An 11278-nucleotide genomic window follows, 5' to 3' on the forward strand; every position below is an offset into this window, starting at 1 on the left:
CATTTGCAATACAAGTGTTTTTACATACATACACTTTAGGCTGTCTCTTTCCAATCCATTGTCCTCTCTTTATTACACCTGGTTATGTTACAGTTCAGTTCTCAGGTGTTGCAGAAAATCTACCTCTTCAAACTGTTGATAGAAATAACTGTGAAAAGTGATGCAGAAATTTAGTTTGTGCTGAACACTCTGCTTTATTTTTACAACCCATACCTGCTTTCATGAAAAAGAAATGCTGAATAAATAGCCAGTCTTGTTTTTGCTTTTCAAGAACATTTTGTAGAGATTTTTCACTAATGTGAATCTGAAATTTTATCTACTCAGTTCTGTATAGATTAAGTAAATGTGTGCTTAATATACTAGACTCTGTGTCTTTTATTCTACAGAGTCCTCAAATAAGTTTCATTTTTCTGATTGTAGATATGTGGAGTTCACTGCATTAAGTGAGCAGTGTAAACATGCAGGTTTTCACTTCTGTAGATACCTACCTAGAATTAATAGAAACCAAAGCTTCAGTAACTGAGCATCTAAATGTAAACATGCCACAATGTTTTTACTGTGGAGTTGGAAGAAATAGTGATACAATCCATGGTCTTTGGTTGTTAGACATGAAACATAATAAATTCTGACATGGCCTAAAGCACCTCTTCTAGAAAATGAGTTATCTTCAAGGTTAACCCTGCAGAGGCTGATGATGCATACAGCAGCCTCCCCCCCATCCTCTTTACATTACTGGTGCAAATGTTAAGAAGTAGGGGGAAAAGCAGCATAGTGGAATTTGACTACTTGCTGCGAAGGAGAATCAGTGTGGAACAGGTGTTGGTGACAGTTTGTGGTTGGAGGAAACTTGGATGGCAAGGATGTTTAGCCTAGCAGGATTGTTGGGTAGCTATTGGGATGTGTAATGGGATGTTTTGAAGGTTGGCATGTCTACAGAGGGCTTAGAGGGGGCTGTCACTGCTGCTGTTCTTGTGCAACTTCCCCCTCCTGTCCCCTGCAAACCCTGTGCCTCCTCAAAATCTGCTCTGGGCGGTTAAGGGACATTCTGGGACAGATTTTCAAGGTGTGTGGGGAGAAGCAGTAAAGGGGAACACCCATGAGATCAGTGGAATGCTGATTGTGCAGCATTGGGTACAACCCAGTGGTTGACAACCTTTAGGGGTATTTGGAACTTTGGAGAGCACATAGCTTTCCTTTTCCATGGGGACTGAGTAAAACTCTGATCCAGTTAAAAAGTCCTTTGAATCTGCATAACTTTATGCAGGATTCCCCCACCCAAACTACCAGCAAATTAGAACTTGTATTGGAAGACTGCGCAGGAAAAAAGAAAGATCCAGTGCTTGCCAGCACGTCAAAAACATTGATCCAAAGCATGGATTTTCAGGATTTTTATATAGAGAGACAAACCAAAATGCAGAATTCATTGGGGACTCAGATCACCTATGATTTGATCATGGTTTTGAGTCAGAGTGCCTATTATATGTTGCTGATCTGTGTTTGTGCCATGTCAGCATTAGAAAACACCAAATCTGTGACTTGCAGTTCAGTCAAGGGAGAGAGATGCTCTGTGAGGGTTGGGGGGGGGGGCTGTAAAAAAAATTAGACCATTTCAAGAGGATCCATTTTACCAGATATTCCTTCTCATTCCTGACTGCTGTTGCACTCTATTTTCTTTCTCCCAGTCTCCTAGATAGCTCCTTTTGAGCTCCCCCTTTCAGTCCTACCATCTCTCACTCCACTTTCTGTTAGTTGCTCAGGTACCTATCTGAGGCTTGAGAAGAAGTAGGAAAGTATCCAACTTCTTCAGTTTTATGCACATTTTAAAGAAAGGGAAGTAACCATACTTTCCACCCCATGAGGAGTAGGAAGGAGCTTAGAGAGGTTTTGTAGATGCCAGAATCCTAAAAGGTGCTATTGCACCTTGCACCAGGTTGGTGGCCCCAGGGGGAGCCAGGAGCTACAAACGATTGCTTGTGCCTGTGGAGCCAGTGGATGAATTTGGAGGGAGGGAGCAAGATGTAGGTATGAATAGGATGGCAAGTTTCAGAAATTATCTTCTGGGGCAACTCTTCTCTTTCCCCCCATCCCATTAAAACTGATGGTGAGTGTGACAGGGTGGAGAGTTTGTTCTTCTAACCCAGGGGTTCCCAAACTGGTCCATGGGCCACCTGCTTTTTTCTGGAGGTCTGTGGCATGTAGGTGGATTTGTGCTTGAAGATGGGAGATGGTACATCCATGGTATATATTCATATTACAATTTGAATTCCATAGAATTCAAATTGTAATCCAATCAAATCCAATATAAGAAATAAAAGTACAATTAAAATTCTACTGTATCTCACAACACATTGCAATTGCTAAAAGAAAGTGGTCTGCCAAGAACCTCAGTAATTTTCAAGTGGTCTGTGGGGGGGAGAAAGTTTAGGGACAACTGCTCTACCCCAATTAAGTATGATACTTCTCTAAAAGAGTTTATCAGCCAATGGTCAGGGGCAACGTGTTGCTAGTCCAACAACATCTGGAAGACCACATGGTTTCCATCCCTGGGCTATACTGTGCCTTCTTAGGGATGTTTTCTGCATAGTTAGCAGCACTGCAGTACACCTACTTTGCCCTGTGAAGGCAATACACACCTGAATATGTATGCTTTAAAATGTTGCCCCCAGGATGCAGCCCACAAGCCTCCCTCAGTAAAATTATTCAAGGTGGTCTGGCCTCACTAAATGTGCTTTACAATCAGAACAAAAAGAAAACATCAGTAGCAATTAGAATGAAATGGGGGTGTTCATATCAGGTTGGCTTCCACTTCCTATGGGAAATAGGAAGGGGAAAAAACAAATGGAAACAGTTTGCAATCACAAATCAGGTGGAGCCTGACTTTGTTGCTGCTGGTTTGAAGGATATTCACTAATAGGCAAAAAAAAACTTGCAGTTTAAGAACGTACCTATAGCCCACAGATATTTCTATCAAACTTTAAAAAGCAGGAAAATTGGGCAGCTATAGTGAATGCATCAGGGGAGTAGGAGACCTGACCTCATCTCTGAGATATTGGACTGCCCTACAAATTTGTCAAAATGCAAATACAATCTGGGTTGGTCTTTCACAATCCAATCCACTTTCTGTGTAGCTTGGAAGAATTTGGTAACGTGCCTCTGAGCATATGGTGAGTGGTGGCAACACCTGCCATCTCCAAAGATGGAGAATTACATTTTGTTATGTTTGTTGGTGTTCTTACTTTGCTTCTTTCCTGTGTTACTTATGTTTCTACAGAGAACCTAATCTAGAAAATTTTATTTCCCTCATTGTTAATCATAGAAATCTGTGTCAAATTTATTTTTAGTAATTTCAACACCTTTTTATTGGTCAATGTCATATGATTGTGAAGACAGCCTTTTGTGTTTCAAATTGGAGGTTACGTTCTACAGGAATACCCCACTATATGGACCTTCACTGTACAGACACTCGCAAGTACGGACATACTTACAGTAGCACCATTCCCATTTACGTATTTCGCTTCGCAAGAACGGACACTTAACCTTTGGTTGTGGCCTGTTCTTTCGGTGGGGAGTGGAAAAAGGTGCAACCACGCATCAGCTGGGAGGCGTGATCGCGATCAGCTGAGAGGCGCAGCAGCGCAGCAGCAGAGGCTTTAGCGCGGAGCTTTGAGGCTCCACATGAAGGAGAGGTGGCACAGTGGCGGCGCAAGTGAAAAAAGGTAGTGCTTCACTTTAAGTACATTTTTGGTTTACGTACTCGCTCTGGACCCATTGCGTACGTTAATGCAGGGTATTCCTGTATTTCTATTTTGGGTGCATTAACAGTTGAATCTGAAACCAGTGTGATGTAAAATCATAAAATCATAGAATCATAGAATAGTAGAGTTGGAAGGGGCCTATAAGGCCATCAAGTCCAACTCCCTGTGCAATGCAGGAATCCAAATCAAAGCATTCCTGACAGATGGCTGTCCAGCTGCCTCTTGAATGCCTCCTGTGTCAGAGAGCCCACTACCTCTCTAGGTAATTGGTTCCATTGTCGTATGGCTCTAACAGTTAGGAGGTTTTTCCTGATGTCCAGTCGAAATCTGGCTTCCTGCAACTTGAGCCCATTATTTCGTGTCCTGCACTCTGGGACAACCGAGAAGAGATCCCGGCCCTCCTCTATGTGACAACCTTTCATGTACTTGAAGAGTGCTATCATATCTCCCCTCAGTCTTCTCTTCTCCAGGCTAAACATGCCCAGTTCTTTCAGTCTCTCCTCATAGGGCTTTGTTTCCAGTCCCCTGATCATCCTTGTTGCCCTCCTCTGAACCTGTTCCAGTTAGTCTGCATCCTTCTTGAAGTGTGGAGACAAGAACTGGACGCAGTATTCAAGATGTGGCTTAACCAGTGCTGAATAGAGGGGAACTAATACTTCACGTGATTTGGAAACTATACTTCTGTTAATGCAGCCTAATATACCATTTGCCTTTTTTGCAGCCACATCACACTCTTGGCTCATATTCAGCTTGTGATCAATGACAATTCCAAGGTCCTTCTCACATGTCGTATTGCTGAGCCAAGTATCCCCCATCTTATAACTGTGCATTTGGTTTCTTTTTCCTAAGTGTAGAACTTTGCATTTATCCCTGTTGAATTTCATTCTGTTCTTTTCAGCCCAATTCTCCAGCTTATCAAGGTCCCTCTGAATTTTGTTTCTGTCTTCCATGGTATTAGCTATGCCCCCCAATTTTGTATCATCTGCAAATTTGATAAGCATGCTCTGTACCTCCTCATCCGTTAATAAAAATGTTGAAGAGCACTGGGCCCAGGACCGAGCCCCATGGTACCCCACTCAATATTTCTGCCCGGTGTGAGAAGGAACCATTGATAAGCACTCTTTGAGTACGATTCTAGAGCCAACTGTGGATCCACCTGATAGTTGTTCCATCCAGCCCACATTTAGCTAGCTTGCTAATCAGAATATCATGGGGCACTTTGTGAAAAGCTTTGCTGAAGTCGAGGTATATTATGTCCACAGCATTCCCACAGTCTACAAGGGAGGTTACCTGGTCAAAAAATGAGATAAGATTAGTTTGGCAGGATTTGTTCTTCATAAATCTATGTTGGCTCCTAGTAATCACTGCATTGTTTTCAAGGTGCTTACATATTGACTGCTTCATAATCTGCTCCAGTGTTTTTCCAGGGATTGATGTTAGACTGGTCTGTAGTCCCGGTTCCTCCTTTTTGCCGTTTTTGAAGATAGGGGCAACATTAGCTCTCCTCCAGTCATCCAGCACTTCACCAGTCCTCCATGATTTCACAAAGATAATAGACAGTGGTTCTGAGAGTTCTTCAGCCAGTTCCTTCAATACTCTAGGATGCAGTTTATCTGGCCCTGCCAATTTGAACTTGTTCAAAGTGATTAGGTATTCATTGACCATTTGTCTATCAATCTCAAGCTCCAGTCCTGCCCCTTCTACTTCATGTTTCCTGGGAGGGTCACAGATCCTTTTTTGGGAGAAGACTGAGCCAAAGTAGGAATTGAGGACTTCTGCCTTTTCTTTGTCATCTGTTACCATTTTGCCATCCTCAATGAGTAGCTGTGCCACCATTTCTTTTCTCTGTCTTTTACTATGGACATACCTGAAGAAAGCTTTTTTGTTGCTTTTAGCATCCCTTGCTAACCTCAGCTCATTCTCAGCTTTAGCCTTCCTGACAGCATCCCTGCAATTCCGTGATACCTGCCTGTACTCTTCCTTTGTGGCCTGGCCTTCTGTCCACTTCCTGTATGTGTCCTTTTTTGTTTTCAGGTTCCCTCTAAGCTTTTTGTGAAGCCACATTGGCTTCTTCTGTTTCCCCCCTTTTTTCCTTGTTGGAATTGCTTGCCATTGCGCTTTTAGAATTTTGTTTTTTAGAAACTTCCACCCATCTTGGACTCCTTTTCTCATTAGGGTGGGTTGCCATGGAACCGTACTTACAATTGTTCTGAGTTTATTAAAATCAGCTTTCCTGAAGTCCAGGGTGCATGTATAGCTACTCTCAGCTTTTGCTTCTGTTAAAATTAAGAATTCAAGTATCGTGTGGTTACTTTCCCCCAGAGTTCCCGTAACTGCCACTTCATCCACCAGATCATCTCTATTGGTTAGAATCAAGTCCAGGATAGCTGATCTAGGGTTTCCAGATCTCTTTTTTTCGGCTGGAGACTCCGGTTTCTGGGGGTCCCCTCCGGCTCTCCAGCTGACCCACCTAAATCTCTGGACTCTCAGCTTCAATTTTTTTAAAAAAAATTAAGTTTCTAGGTGGTCTGGTTCCCGAGATATACATCATAACATCAGCCACCCCCTGCGACTGTTATATGTGTTTAACGGTTCTGTTACAGCAGCTCCTAGCAGAGCTTGGAAAAGTTACTTTTTTTAACTACAACTCCTATCAGCCCCAGCCAGGATGGCCACTGGATTGGGCTGATGGGAGTTGTAGTTCAAAAAAATAACGTTCCCAAGCTCTGGCTCTAACCCCGCCCTTTCAGGATTGTAGCCAATAAGTGAAGCCAGGTTTGTGATTTGTTGACCCAGGCAGTGCCTACACTTAATTGCAACGTCAGGAAATGTTGGCTTTGCAATCTTTAGTTTGAGTAAGTAAAGTTTTTTTTCTCTTGTGTGCAGGAGTCAGACCCTGGGCTGTTGGAGAGGGCAGTGCTTTGAAAACCTTCACAATATGAAAGTATTTAATCCAATTCTTGCTTTTCTGGGAGTAAAGCAATGCTAATCCCATGTACCTGGAGTAAACCCCATTGAATTCATTAGGACTTACTTTTGAGTAGATATGGTTAGGATTGTGTTGTAAATTAATGGGACTTTTGAGTAAACATAACAAAGAATTGTGTTTGTGTTGTATATCTTTCCCTTCCTCTCCAATCCTATTTTAAAGCAATTAGACAGGGTTTACCTAGGTATCACATTTTTTATTATGTAGGAAACTAGTACTGATTTTTTTTAAAAAAATGTTCTGCAATGATCAACTGGTTTGACAATAAACTATTATATGGGGTGTATTTTTACAAGTGTGTGTGTGTGTGTGTGGAGTCTTTCCAACAACCCTGTGAGGTAGGGTTGGTGATTGGAAAACAAGGCAGCTCACAATGAAAAATAAATCCCTTTTAAAACCAATAACCATAAAACAAGTATAAACAGTTGCAAAACAGCTTAGTGGCATGATTCTGAATTTTGGGTTGGGTGAATAAAGTTTATTTTTATTTATTATTTGATTTATATCCCACCCTTCCTCTCAGTAGGAGCCCAGGGTGGCAAACAAAAGCACTAAAAACACTTTAAAATCATAAAAACAGACTTTAAAATATATTAAAACATCTTTAAAACATTTTTAAAAGCTGTGACTCCAAAATTTGTTTATGTATTTTATTTACAACAGTTATATACTGCTTTATGGTAAAAAAAATCTCAAAGCGGTTTACAGAAAGAAAACAGTAAAATTATTGGCAAAAACAGTTAAAGACATGTATTGAAAAACATTCAAATTAATAAAACCAACAATGAGTTAAAAACAGATTTCAAAACACAATAGCTTCTACATGCATGGATAGGCTTGCCTAAACAAAAATGACTTTAGCAGGTGCTGAAAAGCGGTGTCTGCCTAATGTCAATAGGCAAGGAGTTCCAAAGCGTAGGTGCTGCCACTTCATTGTTATGTGCCTTCAAGTCAATTTTGACTTATGGCAACCCTATGAATCAGTGACCTCCAATAGCACCTATCATGAATCACCTTGCTCAGATCTTGTAAGTTCAGGTCCATGGCTTCCTTTATGGAATTAATCCAACTCGTTTGGTCTTCCTCTTTTTCTACTCCCTTCTGTTTTTCTGTATTGTCTTTTCTAGTGAATCATGTCTTCTCATTATGTGTCCAAAGTCAGAGGAAGGCAATTGTAAACTACCTCTGAACACCTCTTACCACGAAAACCCTATGAACAGAGTATCCAAAATACTGCAACTTTACAGGACTGATTTCTTACAAGAGCAGAACAAGTACTATGTGACACCCATAACATGGAAAGCACAGCTTGAACTTGGTCTGGTAGCAAATCAGTAACCAATGCAGATTTCAGATCGGTTGGTATTATGTGCTGATAGGATCTCACTCATGTCAGCAATCATGCCGCAGCATTCTGCATTAACTGACTGGCTGCAAGGATTTTTTTAGTTTTGGTTTTCGGTTATGAATCCTGACTGGTTGTGGGATGCTAAGTTGTCTGCCTTACTCATAGGAATCTTCTTGTGTTTGGTATGGTATTGCATTTAGGAAAGCATCACTGTATTTTGTTTTTCATTTTTTGTTTGCATTTCATTTCCCTTTAACCTCACTCCCTTACATCCATCGAAACAACAGCAGTGGTTGCATGTGCTCAGCTCAACCCCCTAAAACCCACTGATGATGCACCTTGTTGGTTGCATGGCAGTTTGTTTCTTACCCAATAGTGGTAAAAGAGAATTCACATATTTGAAAGTGTGGCTGCAGTTGTTGTTCCCAAGCTGCTGCCTGTGAAGGTAAACCAAACCATGTGTGTTTTCTCTCTATTAATTACTACTCACTGGAATTGGGTTGGCTGTCAAAGTGAGTTTATAGCAGCCCACAGTGTAGACAGAAAGGGTAGAGAATCTTCTTACTCTTACTCATTTCTCAGACCTCTTTCTGAAGTGAAGGGTCAAATCTGTAAAGAAGTTCGGAGCAGCCACGTTAAAAGATAAGGGCAGGGCATTCCAGGCTGGGGGTTGCCAACCCTGCTTGGATATGGATGTCTTTGCAGAGGATCCCTAGTCAAGCTTTACCAACAGCACAATCCAAACTATATCTACTCAGAAGTAAGTCCTGTTGAGTTCTATGGGGCTTAGTCCCTTAGTAAGTGTTTAGAATTGAAGCCTTCAGGGGCATCCATCTTTACTCCCGAATGCTCCCATCTAACATCTCCACAACACTAGGCTCCTTTCTCCCTACAGTGGCCTTCTGATGACTGACCTGGCCTGGCCTAGCGGCACTTAAACTCTTCTTGCCGAAAGCAAGTAGGCTAGATTAAGTGTTCCCTACCCAGGCTCCATCTTTTAGCTAAGATTTCTAGCTTGATTTCCAATCAGATATATTTTTAATTGTATGCTCCAAGCAACTATGATTGATGCTTAATGTATCATGCTTAATGACATCACTCGGGCCCACCCCATGACATCACTCAGACCCGCCCCTATGACATCACTCAGGCCCGCCCCTAAAATATCAGGTTTTGGGATGCTTCTGACCTGGCAACCCTAAGCTGATCCTCTGGTTGCTTTCTCCACTTTCTGTAGGAGAAAGTTATCTCCAACACAAGTCAGAAATTTCTTGGAGGGGCCGTGTTTGGCAGAATTTGTCTCCCAACAGATATCGGGATAATTGAAATCCTCCATTACTACTACATCATGCCTCCTCGAAACATTGGCAATTTGCTTTTCAAATCAGACTCATTACAATATGTTGCTACTTCAGCAATGCCTCTAGCTGTTAGAAAAAAGAGGATGCATGTTTTCAGCCTGCTATGTTTAAACCACTTCATTTAAGGCAAGGTGGGCATGGTCAATTAAAAGAAAGAGCACACCTAGAATTCTGCTAGAATATATTTCACCTCCCACTGTTTTATCTTGTGCAAATTGAGACACTCATGAGGTCCACTGGAGACTATTCTGCAGAATAGTCAGTGCCATTATTCCACAATTATTTTTGGAGTTTTTTTAGTGTAAATTTTGCAAACTGTTGCTGTACTTCACATATTCACAGAAATAGAAACGAAATAAAATGATTTCCTATAGGAAACTTCACTAAAATTGCAAAGTAAATCAGACATATTTAAAGTGACCATCTGAACTATATCAACTGTCTTAATAATGTTGCTTCCTCCCTGCTAAAACAAGATCAGCACAGCACGTCTTCTTTATATTATTTGAGCTGATTGCAGGTGTTGCCACCAATCACCATATGCTCAGAGGCACGTTACCAAATACTTTCAAGCAACACAGGAAGTGGATTGAACTGTGAAAGACCAACCCAAACTGTGTTTGCATTTTGACAAATTTGTAGGGCAGTCCAATAACTCAGAGAGGAGGTCAGGTCTCCTGCTCCCCTGATGCATTCACTATTGCTGCCCAATTTCCCTGCTTTTTAAGGTTTGATAGAAATATCTGTGGGCTATAGGTATGTTCTTAAACTGTAAGGTTTATTGCCTGTTAGTGAATTTCTCTGCTTTTTAATCTGAGAGGTAAGAAATGGGATCCTGTGCAAGTTTGCTGAGAATGGATTGATCATTTGCATGCTTATTGAATTCAATGGCATTTACTCCCCTGCAATCATGCTTAGGATAAGTGAAATTGACCACGGGATGGGGAGGGGAGGAGGAGAGAGGGGAGGAGTGGGAGGGCAACAGGGGAGAAGGACAGGTATGATCATTTGCATGCTTATTGAGTTCAGTGGGATTTACTCCTGTGCAATCATGCTTAAGATAGGTAAAACTGACTGAGGGGGAGGGAGGGCTGGAGTGGGCAGGGGAGGAGGGAGGAGGAAGGAAGAAGAATGGGGAAGGAGGGGAAAGGCAGGTCTGATCATTTGCATGCTTACTGAGTTCAGTGGGATTTACTCCTATGCAATCATGATTAGGATAGGTAAAACTGACCATGGGGGAGGAGGGGGGAGGGAAAAGGGGAAGGAGTGGATTGGAGGGGGCAAAGGAAGGGGGAGGGGAGGGCAGGCTTGATCATTTGCATGCTTATAGAGTTCAATGGTATTTACTCCCATGCCATCATGCTTAAGATAGGTAAAACCTGACCATAGGGAGGAGGAAGGGGAGAGGGAGGAGGGGGAAGGGAAGGGGAAGGAGGGGACTGGAAGGGGATGGAGAGGGAGGGGTAAAGAAAGGGGCAAGGGAGAGGGGGAGGAGAAGGGAGGGTGGGTTTGATCAGTTGCATACTTTTTGAGTTCAATGGGATTTATTTCTGTGCAATCATGTTTGAAAAAGGAAATGGACTGCATTTAAGTCTATCCCAACTTATGGTGACCCTTTGAATAGGGTTTTCATGGTAAACAGTATTCAGAGGTGGTTTTACCATTGCCTTCCTCTGAGGCTGAGAGGCAGTAACTGGCCCAAGGTCACCCTGTGAGCTTCATGGCTGTGTGGGGATTTGAATCCTGGTCTCACAGGTCGTAGTCCAACACTTACCTGGGGGAGGGTCGGGGAGGAGGAGATTGTGTAGGTGGGCACTGGGCAGAG

The sequence above is a fragment of the Rhineura floridana genome, chromosome 5 (genome assembly GCF_030035675.1).
Source record: "Rhineura floridana isolate rRhiFlo1 chromosome 5, rRhiFlo1.hap2, whole genome shotgun sequence".
Lineage (NCBI taxonomy): Eukaryota > Metazoa > Chordata > Lepidosauria > Squamata > Rhineuridae > Rhineura > Rhineura floridana.